An 11,589-nucleotide genomic window follows, 5' to 3' on the forward strand; every position below is an offset into this window, starting at 1 on the left:
TAGGAGATTTGGAAGATATAACAGCATTTGTTGCAAGAAAAGAGCATGGTAGAAAATGAGCAAGAACTTCAAGTATTTCAAGTTTACCTGATAACTGCCCCCCTCCACGCAGCTGCTGGCCACATTTAGTACCCACTAAATGAAGCAATCTTATTTAAGAAGATTTGGATAACATTTGGGTAACATTTTGTAGAGTTTATGGGCCATTTTGATTAATAAAACTCACTCAACTCTGCATCAGGGGCTGAATTTTCCTCCTGGGCAATAACCATTTTAGTAAAGAAAAAAAAAAGTTAATGAAATTTTATGTTACAACAACATTAAAAACGTAATTGCCTTACAGTTGCATTACCATAAATGACCTCAAACTAATTGAACTGCATTAGAAAATGATTGTGCGCTGATGAAAAAAAAAAGAATTATAGTGTAGAAGGGAATGGCCTTAACATTTTGTCTAAATATTGGCATGACTGCATTAAAATGCATCCTGAATTTGCATTTTGCTTTCACACTTAATAAAAATATTAGCAGAAGATAACTAGTCCACAGAAGACTACATTCAGCTTTTTGATTAAATAATTAAACTGAAGGAAATAATTCACATTTTACCATTTCAGCTCAAGGCCTAATTATGTACTCCATTAGTATGTTACTGTAAAAATTCAAAATTCCAACAGCATTAGTTTAGCTCTCCTAGTTGGTTTGTTGTGCTCAGTATGTTCATCAAAAACACCCAAAGGCAACACACATAATGATCTTTCTTGTCAGATAAATAGGGATTTCCTTTTTAATAACATGAGTAAAGTGTTGTAATCTAATTCAGTGCTGCTCTTAAAGATTAAATGGCATTTTTATAAACAAGGTTTAAATGAGGAAGGAGGTTTATCTTCTATCTGAATGGTGACTGGAGAAATTTCCCCACTCCACAACATGCTGGAGAAAGGTTGGAAAAAGCTTCATCTTTTTTCTGCAATCATCCATTGCAGAAAGTATGTACTTGGTCTAGCTTCGTACGGGAAAGTGGCAAAGCCGCAGCAAGGCATTGCATTCAGAGTCAACTGGTGACTCCTGTGTCAGTGGGGCTCATTATCCAATGCAGCTTTTACTATGGGGCTGTCCATAGTGCTGAACACCGTACTCCAGAATAGGTTTACTACCATGGAGCAACATGGAAAGCTGGAAAAAGAAAAGCTGCAATGCAGGAGATGCTCCCCTGACATAGGAGCTACCAGCCTTCCTTGCATGCATCTCGTATTAGACAGTCTTAAGCCTCATTTAAATAGGTCTGCTCTAAATAGGACTTAATGAAATTCCACACGCAATATTTTGCTTATATTTAAAAGTCATATTCTTATCAGGGCTTGGCCTAACACAAAATTTCTGGTGGCATATTATCTACACAATTAAGCATTCCATGGATTTACATATTTATATATCAGGTGTAGGTTTTATAGATTTGGTCTCTGCTTTTCAAATTATAATTCGTATAAATTAGAAGGCAGGAAAGCTTTTCACTACCAGGTAACTAGCCATAGTTAATCAATTAACTTCAAGCAAAGTATTACACCAACAGTTGTTTTAAGTGGATTCAATTTGGTTTTGTACTAACTGTTGAAAGGTCAGCCTGGAAATAAGGCACTGAGACAGGACTGTGAAGTAACATTGATGGTTCTGGTCTTTCTTGGAGAGGTGATCCCATAAGATAATGCCATGTATTGCTGCTAGATGCTGTGGCTTCTGGCCCATGGACTCCTTCAGGGTCTATCTGTTTCCTCATGCTGTGTAATGTGTGCACGGAACTCCATTTGCATGGGGTTTAGGGTTTCAATGCTACCAGTATGCTGGTGACGTTATTACTCCTTTCCATCTAAACACAAGGAATCTGGTTCTAAAGTGGTGCCTGTTATTGGTAATTGACTGGTGAATCTGGAACTTTATCAAGAAAAGACATAATGACATTGAGACAATGCTCCTGATTAGTTGAAAGGTGAATCCGGGAGTAGGGATCCAACTTTCTTCGTCGTGGTCTCTGTACATCACACATATGGGTACTGCACCTGCGCAGTGCCTGCTTTTGGAAAGATTCAGTTCTAAGGATTTTTGGCAGGAACTCTAGTCCCCCTCCCCCTCGTATAAATGGGTGGAGTCCCCGCCCTCTTGCCAGTCTGCTTTCGACCACCATTTGCTGTACCTCAGGTTCTCTCTGTACTATCGTTCTCACAATCCCCTTGAAAAATCAGACTCACAGTTTGTGTGTGATTTCAGGATCAGCCCTGAACCGAGTTTGAAAGGGCCTATAATACCATTGAGTCCAATTTCCTACTCCAAGTTAAAGCATCCCTGACAGATTGCTGTCTGATTGCATCCAATTGCTCTACTTTGGAAGAGCCCACAACCACCTGAGGTAATTGGTTCCATTGTTGTACTGCTCTAACAGGACATTCTTCCAGCTGTTCAGCCAGAGCCTGGCTTCCTGTAACTTGAGCCTGTTATTCCATTGCACTCTGGAATGATGAGGAACAGATTCCAGCCTTCCTCTTTGTGATAACCTTTCAAGTACTTGAAGCATGCTATCACATCTCCCCTCAGCCTTTTCAAGGCTAAACATGCCCAGTTCTTTCAATGTCTTCTCATAGAGCTTTGTTTCCATCCCTCGATCATCCCTTTTACCCTCCTTTGAACCCTCTTCCTCTTCTCTACCTCCTTCTTGAAGCGCAGTGCCCAGAAATGGACACAAGGCTCAAGGTGAGGCCTAACTGGTGCTCAATAAACTGGCACCTCACTTGATTTGAAAGCAATACTTCTGTTAATACAGGCCAAAATAGCATTTGGACTCCTTTTTTCTGTAGGGTCACTTGCCCTAGGACCATAGTTATCATTGTCCTAAATCTATTTAAATCCTGAGAATATGTATAGGTATGCTATATTTTTACAAGTATGTTGTGGTCACTTTCCCTCAGAGTTCCCATAGCTTCCACTTTATCCACTAAAGTCATTCATATAGGTCAGTATTAAATCGAGGATAACTGATTGCTCTAGTTCCTTCAAGGACTGGTCAGTCAGTTACCTGATCAAAACCCAACCAGTTTCTTTCCTCAAAGGTTTATGCAAATCCACTGAAATCTATGAAATTCACTTCCAAATAAGCACCTTTGGTTTTAACTCTTCATAGTCAAAGACTAAACAGTGACAGAAATAACTGTAAAGCACAGAGGAGGAAAGTGAGATAGTTTTCTCAGGCAGCAGATACTGCGAGGTGGCTCAAGTGTTGGGGTTCCCTGTAACCTAACATCTCACTTTCAGGTGCAGCCATCCCCAATCAACTACCAGTCTAGTTCAATTTTATACATGGAATGGGATGGGGATTGCTATCCTAAACTTCACTACAGGCAGTAAAATGTCTCTGGCCAATTCTGTTTCAGAGGTATGTGTCATTGCTCAAGAAGAGTTGTGAAACCAGAGTGGAGAAGTTCATAACGTATGCAGCTGGAGGGCAACTTCAATCTGATTTGTTTTTCAGGCCCTCCTGTGTTTTGCATTCCATTTTCCAGCCTGTACTAGGACTGAAATCCTACTCATGAAGACACCACTGAATGGGCTCTGCTCACAGTAAGACTATTAAATGACATTAATATAGAATACTTGTTTCATTACCTGGTTGCAATCCTATTATTCTTTGTTTTAAAAAATATGGGAGAATGCCCACTCTAAATTGTAATCATGTCTTGGAGGGCACAAAAGAATCTTGGAAAACCACATTCAGAATCACACTGCCATTTATTTCAGAAAAGCTATGGAAGTTAGTCTACATCTTTGTGCCTTTTTAGCATTACTGGAGATTTTTGGCACATTGTTTTGTCTACCAGTCTTGGAACTGTTAATCTTGCAGCAGGGTACTGCTTCCTGTTTCAGAACTGGAAACCATTGTTCATCAACTCCATTTGACAACTAAAGTTTGGTCCTTTCCACTTTCATTTCTTTGCCATTTTGTGCATCTTATTCACTTATAGAGTTGAATACTTGGCATATCTATGTCAGATCCAGAAAATCAATATGCTTAGGATTATTCTAATAATTATTAGAATTATTAGAATAAAGTCAGCAATAATGGGATTAGTGACCCGTGAGAAGATTGTATTTATCACAGCTGTTGCACTTAAAAAATGTTGGTAATCATTTGTTAGTCATGCTTGGCAGAATATACATTTTAAATGCTAGGATAACGTTCATATTATTTTTAAAAGAAATCTGTGTACTAATCTAAAATGTGCCAAAAATGACATTAGACCTAAGGACACAATGCAATTCTACAATGCAATGAACAGAATTATAGCATGGTGTGTACAGAAAGCTACCAGCCTTTATTAGAACTCCATGCAGTTAAAATTAAAGGGAGTTTTGCTATTGACTTAGAGAAAAAGTGGAATACATCCAAAGTTGAATCCTGGATTACTATGACTATTTGGCTCCATATTCATAACCATGCATATAGATTAGAATTTCTGCTTAACTCCTAAAATGCACTGGTAAGTATGATTAAAATGCCCTTTCTGTACATTATATGTAATTGTACAAACATATTGTACAACCTGCTTTCTTGCTAGCTTAGTTTATCCTGCATCATGCCATTTTTACATCCAATGTCCACATCTTCCTTCTGCTAATGCTTATCTACAATGAATTCAACAAAACTTTGGAAAATGGAACTTAACCTGGATTCTCCAAAATCCACTGTAGAGTTAGATTTTAATAAACTGGTCTGGTATGCAGGACTTTTATACATATACAGGTCTCTTTATTTTTGCTGTGTAAACTTTATTCTTCAACCTCACTGCATCACATCATTATTCATCTGACTGAATTGTAAAATTCTTTTGGGGCAGAATGTACTTTTAGTTGACATAAGCATCAATAGGAATAGCATAGCCCTGTGACACCATATAAATAACATTTGTTATTTAGGGAATAACATAATACAGAATTTGTACTTTAGACATTCGTACAGTAATGCATAATTACACCACTTCAGGTGGGTTAACAGAGTGCTTGTGAAAACTGATCTCACAAATAAAGTGTCTCCCCACCACCCCACTCCCAGAATTTTTATTCCGTATTTCCTTCAGCACAAATGTTTCTTTTCTAGACACATCTAGGACTTAATATTTCTACATCTGGCTAGATGGTCTATACCTAAAAATAACACTCAGAACTAAAGAAATGAAACTTGTATTTTAAGCATAGATTTTAGGGCTGAACTCAAAATTCTGCTAAATGGGGACTGCAAGGAAGACATACCTTGCAGTCTTTACAATTATTGCAATGATAACAACTGCAGATAATTTACAATTAAAAATCCTCTCTACAAAATTCATTTATAATCTCCAAAGTTGGGAAATACATGCTATGTCAGCTAGTGTGCTTGAGAAGCTGGTTATGGTTCATTCGAAGCCTACAGTGCAACTTATTCACATTTTAAAAACTATATTGTTATGAGGTATCATCAGATTCTGCACCCGATGTGAAGTTGCACTACAGTGCTTACTGCACAGTAGATCTTTACCAATCTGACACTTATTTAACCTTCCAATAAGTGTTGGTGGGGAATTTATGATCACAATATGGATTGATGTAAAATGTATCTCAAACAACTTTCTCCAAACTTATGGATGCCCTCTAGATCTATTGAGCTAAAACATCCCATGTTTGCTGGAGAATAGCACATTTGGGGGGTACCAGGATGCAGAAGGCTGATCCAAAATGTCAGGAAGACCAGCTGCACTGTCAAACTGCTGGCCTATTGTAACTGTAGCTCCAGAGGCAGAGAAGCAACCTCTAGGAAGCCACATTTAAAATGTGTGGTTCTAACTGCATGGAGCACTTTCCAGTCTGGAGTGCTGCCTTCTGTCCAGGGTTAGCACACATGCTATGTTATAAGCAGTCAGGATGAGTCCAGATATCACAGCTTATGCAACAATTGCAGTTGTTATTGATGGGATTTACTTGTGTGCCATCATAGGTGACTGGCTCAAGTTATCTTAATGGAATGGGGATGTGATGAGTGACATTGGCCCACAATCTCTGTTGTTCAGTTTGTGGCTTCCACTCTTTCCCTTAATCTCAGGAGTTAACAACTTTGGAAATCTGCCCTATAGTGGTTTTTCCCAACCTTCCCCATACCAGATTGTGCCTTCCATTTATCCTGGACTAAGTCTCCTGGAATCCTTGGGAATTGTTCATGTTGGCAGGGACTGATTGCTGTTGATGTCCAAAACATCTAGATAGTACCATGTTGGGGAAGGCTGCCTATAGGTTCTGGTCCCAGATTAGCAGGAAAAGGAAGGTTCATAAAGAGCTTTTAAAGGAACAATGCACAGAAACACAAGTATCCTGTAGCAAATATAGGCTTCCCCTCTGCCCCCAGATGGGTACTTGCACAAAGATGGAGCAAACTAGAGCCAAATTAGATAAGTATTAGTGGGAAATGTTATATGCCACAGCTGGTTTATTATGTGGCTTTTCATCTTTTCAAATTATAAAACTCATTTTGATGCTGGAAATTTGGCTATACTGTAGCTGAGCACCCTTTAGATTTTTGACTTTTAAATATAGTCCCTAAAAGATGGATACCTTGAGTTTTGCCTCGTTTGTACCAGATATAACCAGACTATTCAATAGCCAAAAGGCTGTAGAAGGAAATAAAAATATATGAGGGATTTAAGGCAGTAATGAATTCAGAGCATGTTCTTTTGGAAATTCAGTTAGAATATGGGCACAGATGATTTTGGCTGGAAGATAGACCAACACTGCCAAGTCAAAACAAGTTCTACTGGTTTATATTCAAAACCATAAAGCAGAAGCTCCAATTTATATTCAATAGTTTTATACATAGTAAAAAACAATGTTTCCATGATAACTCTTCAGAATGTCATAGTGGGACAATAAAAAGAATGGATAATATTTTATTTATGAGTTCTCTAAACATTTTAATCCTTAAACTAAGGGGAAATTGGTGAAACTATTCACCAATAGTTTGGCAGAATCTATTGGAAGAGTAAGGCACTTGTGCCTGAACACCCTGGGGGCCTAAATGAGGAAAAAGATGATGTAGTAGTAGGCTACACTGCTGCTCTCATGCTGCTTTCATTTTCATATAAACTTCCTAATTGATGGTTCTTGTAATTTGCCACTGTTGCTCCAGCTTAAACCTTCCCTCTCCCGGTGCCCTTCATAGAAAATAACGTAAGAAAAGCCACTCCGGATCAGTCCAAAGGTTGATCTTGTCGAGCACTCCATACACACAGTGGCAAACTAGCCATCGACAGGATCACTCAACCAGGGTGCAAGGAATCTGCCTTCCCAAGTTCCTCAGCAACTGGGATAGCCAGGCATGCCATATCTGGTAAAGGAGGTAGCGCATAGCCAGCAGGACTAGTAGCCATTGATAGCCTCCTCCCTCAAGAATGTGTTCAATACCATTTTAAAGTGGTGGCCATCACCACTTCCCAAGTGAATCATATAGTGAGTTGATTGATGTATAGTGAATCATTAACTATACATTGTGTGAAGTAATACTTTTATCTGTCCTAAATCTCCCACCAAAATGCTTCATGGGATGGTCCCATTATTTTAAACACCCCCATTTTATCTCACCTTACTTTTCTAGAAGTTGAGCTAGAAGCTCTATGCAAGACACTGGAGCAGAATCCCAGAAATGTCTTCTCAAAAGCGAGTCCCTTTAAATTCAGTGGTGCTTACTCCCAGGAGACTATGACCTTGATATGACTTTGCTCTTCCTTGCCTTCAGAAGTGGCAGCCACTAAGCTCAGGGAGGGTGTGGAAACTCACAGCACATTTGCATTGTATCATATCTTAATCCATAAGACTCCACACCTTATGGAGTCAATCCAGGTGACACAGATATGCTGACTGTCTCCTTGGCATATCTCCCCCGCTCAGATGTGATGAAAGAGAAACCTGAGGAAATGCAAGGCCAGCACAAGAGGAAAACATGATCATACATGTGTGCACACACCCACCTCTGAAATAATGGCTCATTTGCCAATAGGGAAAGTTTCTTTCTGGACATTCAGAGGCAATGTGCACCCGAATGGGTGAAGGAAAGAGATGGAAAGATGAACAGATGCACAGAAGTAACTGAAGAAAAGGAAATCAAAGCACACTATTAGAGTGGAATCATAAAGCATATATCCTTTTGCTATTAGGAAATCCAGCATCTTATCAAGATAAGATCAGCAGTGAGCATGGCCCCATTATGGCCTGGCCCCACGGCACCTGTCTATATTAGCCTGGCATTCAGTTCTGCCTGTTGAGCAGGGGCCCAGCTCTGTCATGTTACAGTCAGCTCAGAAAGATTAATCCAACTCTGTAAAGGAGGAGGAGGGCAGAGGTGGGCAGAGGAGTGCAGTTTCAGGGTGCCTAGTGAAGATGTTTGAGTAGAGCATGAGAACCAGCCTGCCTTGGGTAAGGAGGGACACTTTTCAGAACTGGGTGGGGAGGAGATTGAGAGGAGTTCCTTGATGCTTTCAGGAGACTACAGTCAAGGTAATGGCTGACACATTCCTGCCATTAGCCTCAAGCAACAAGAGCCACCTTGAGGGTAGAGTCTGAAGCTTTTCTGAAAGGGAGGGAGGGAGGGGAGGGTTCAGAGATTAAGGACTTCAGATGGGTGGATGCTTCTCCCACATCTCAAGGAGAACTTTGATTTATGCTGTCTGGTAACCTGTTAAGCTCTAATGAAAGGACTGTGCTTCTGAAGTGTCATCTGAGTCTGCTGGAGAGGAAAAGGGAGGAGACAGCTGCCCTTGAGAAGTGCCAGAGACTCAGGAGCTATTTCTTTGATCCTTCCTATTCTGGTTATGGTCCTATCACTTCAGGAATACCCCATCCCTTTGATCTAAAGACGTTTTCATGTTTTTATAAAAGGATTATAGTATGATCATAGAATGTTAAAAGACATGTTGTAGGGGGCTGACCCAGTAAATCTGATGTGTGTGATGATTGATATGTGTAGTTTTAGTTTAAAATCTTAATAAAAAAATGCCCCATCCCTCTCTTTGGGGGATGGGTGAAGGCACTACTCCTAGCAATTGGCAGGCCACCAGTCCAGCACAGATAATTTTCATCCCAGACACTCTGAACAACAAGAAGCTTCATTTGAGATGTTGCCAAAGGCCAATCTACCTGCCCCAAACACAGAATCAATAGGATCATTCCTGGAAACCACAAAAAGGCACAGCTGATTAGCTCCATAAACATGCCCCAAAGAACACTTTAGGCCTACGCAGGGGAATTATAAGCACCATTCAGTTTTGCTGTTCAATGGCCTTTCATGTTTCCACCACATCCATCCATGCTGTTTTCCACAGCAGCTGTGAAGCAAGTCTCAGCTGGCTGTCCTGAGGAGAGTTGGTGAGGGATAGGGAGAACAGCAGATGGCAGAACAATGACTATCCAACACACTCTTTCTTTCCTTCAGACCAGCTGCCCAATGTCTCCAGAACTTGAAATTTCTCAGAAATTGTTGGTAGGACACTCAGTCCTGCTCTCCTTTGAATGTTACACCATGTGCTGTTTGTATCTCTTTGGTTCATTTTCCTCCTTTGCTCATCCCTTCAAAATGGGAAAATGCCATTGGGATACCTTTATGCTAAGCATATTTCTGATGCCAGGGGTGGAGTATTGTCAGGGCATTCCTGACTTCGCAGCCGGGGGAGCTGAGGGAAAGGAGCATGAGAGTGGGGCCATTCCACCAGACCCTCTGGAAGACATTTTCCCGCTTCCCTTCCCTTTTCTTTCCCCTTGTACGCTGCGTCTTTCTAGATTATAAACCTGAAAGCAGGAATGGTCATTACATACCTTGATTATATGTAAGGCACTCTGAGACCCTTTTGGGCTGAGAAGCAGCAGAAAGATAGTAGAATTCTTATATTTGAGTAAGTTACTAATAATCTCCTGCATATAACCATCCTTCCCATTTACAGCAAACTTATCCCCAGGATCCAGGGAGCTAATCTTAGGTCTTGCTCTACATGTCTGTAAAGAATTCTGCAACATTGACACACCATACCTCAGTATAGAGGCCCAGAACCGCAGAGAAAGATCCTAGAATTTGTTTCCCTCTTCAAGGAGGATTTCTGAAAACTGCTACATTGGTCTGGGAACCAGGAGTAAGGGCTGTTGACCAAAGACTGGGTGGGATGCATCACGGGAGCTTGGGAAGCAAAAGACACAATATAAGACATACCCCACTCCCCAGCTGCCCACCTCTACCTGCTACTCCCATCTCCTTGCTCCTTGATCTTCACTGAAAGTTCTGTTTAAAATATAAGCAACACTGGATGGGTATGCAGGAGAGGCTGAAGATGTCTATGTCAGTGGAATTCCTGATTCACCGAGACTTTACTTTTCTGCTTTTCCACTTTGCAGGAGCTATTTTTCATTTGCCATGGTGGTGAATATCTTTTGGGATTCAGCACCAAGGATAGTTCCTGTAAAGTTCAGAAGGAAAGCTGCAATGGCTAAGGAACGTAATTAGCACAGAAGTCACCATCTTTCCCTGGGGTTACACTGTCAGCTAAAGAACCCCTAAACAACTCTGATTAGACTGCACAATAAATGCTCCATGTAGAAAAGCTCTCAGGAGTTTTTCTGGCTTCCAGTGAGAACAGATACAGCATCATGGAAATTAAATATAAAACACAATAGGGGCATAGCTCTGTAACTATAATCTACCTCCTTAATAATAACAGCCAACCACATCAACAGGTTTTAAAAAATTGGACTACCTTTGGAGGCAGATGAACTCTCCTGAAAATACTAGTTCTTTATTCACCATCATCTCTTTCATGAATGGTCATTAATAGAACTCAGAGCATGGAGAAATGGCTTTGTATATATATTTTTTGCTTTTAAAGGAATGTTAGAACTTCAATCACTACATAAAGTATCTACAAAGTATGCTTAGGTGTCTAACAATGTATTTGTTAAGCTTGTCAAGGGTTGTTATATATTAGCAATTATAAGCACAAATTCTAATGATACTGCCTACAAAATGACATTTTTAGCAAAACATTTGAAGTGGTGCCAGGGTTCAATTAAAGTCTTAATTTTACTCAGTACAGTTCCTGAAAGCTGATCAGTATTTTACAGTAAGCCACAAATACTGCTGATAATAGTCAGGATCCTGTGCTCTATTTATGAGCTAATCAAGCAACAACAGTGTGTGATAATTTTGGTTCAGGCAGTTTTGCTAACTTCACACAGACACACATACTAATTTAAGAGATTTATGAACTGATGCGACACGTTGAGGTTTACGAACCAATGTGAAAATTTTCAGATTTACAAGTTGACATGAAATTAACACTGGAAAGCCATTTTTGATAGTATATTCCTGGCAAAGTATAACAGTTGAGAATTGGAAGACAGTTTCATTTGTTTGTTTTAAGAGGTTTAGGAACTGATCTGCTGCAAAAGGCTCCCAAAAGTCTGTACGTTGAAAAATAAATGCGCAATAAAATACAACTATTCTCCCTGCTGCTGCATTTACACCAGCCCCAAATGTAACAG

At 40.0% G+C, this 11,589-nt stretch overlaps 1 long non-coding RNA gene across 1 annotated transcript; it reads left to right on the top strand.

The window, feature by feature from the left end:
• The first annotated feature begins 3,474 nt into the window (after nucleotides 1–3,474).
• Nucleotides 3,475–10,896, top strand: LOC123023397. Its single transcript, XR_006414729.1, has 2 exons — nucleotides 3,475–3,609; nucleotides 10,447–10,896. It is a non-coding gene; the product is annotated as an uncharacterized LOC123023397 (long non-coding RNA).
• The last annotated feature ends 693 nt before the right edge of the window (nucleotides 10,897–11,589 follow it).

This window comes from Varanus komodoensis, unplaced genomic scaffold, assembly GCF_004798865.1.
Source record: "Varanus komodoensis strain SLA01 unplaced genomic scaffold, ASM479886v1 scaffold1, whole genome shotgun sequence".
NCBI classification, from domain to species: Eukaryota; Metazoa; Chordata; class Lepidosauria; order Squamata; family Varanidae; genus Varanus; species Varanus komodoensis.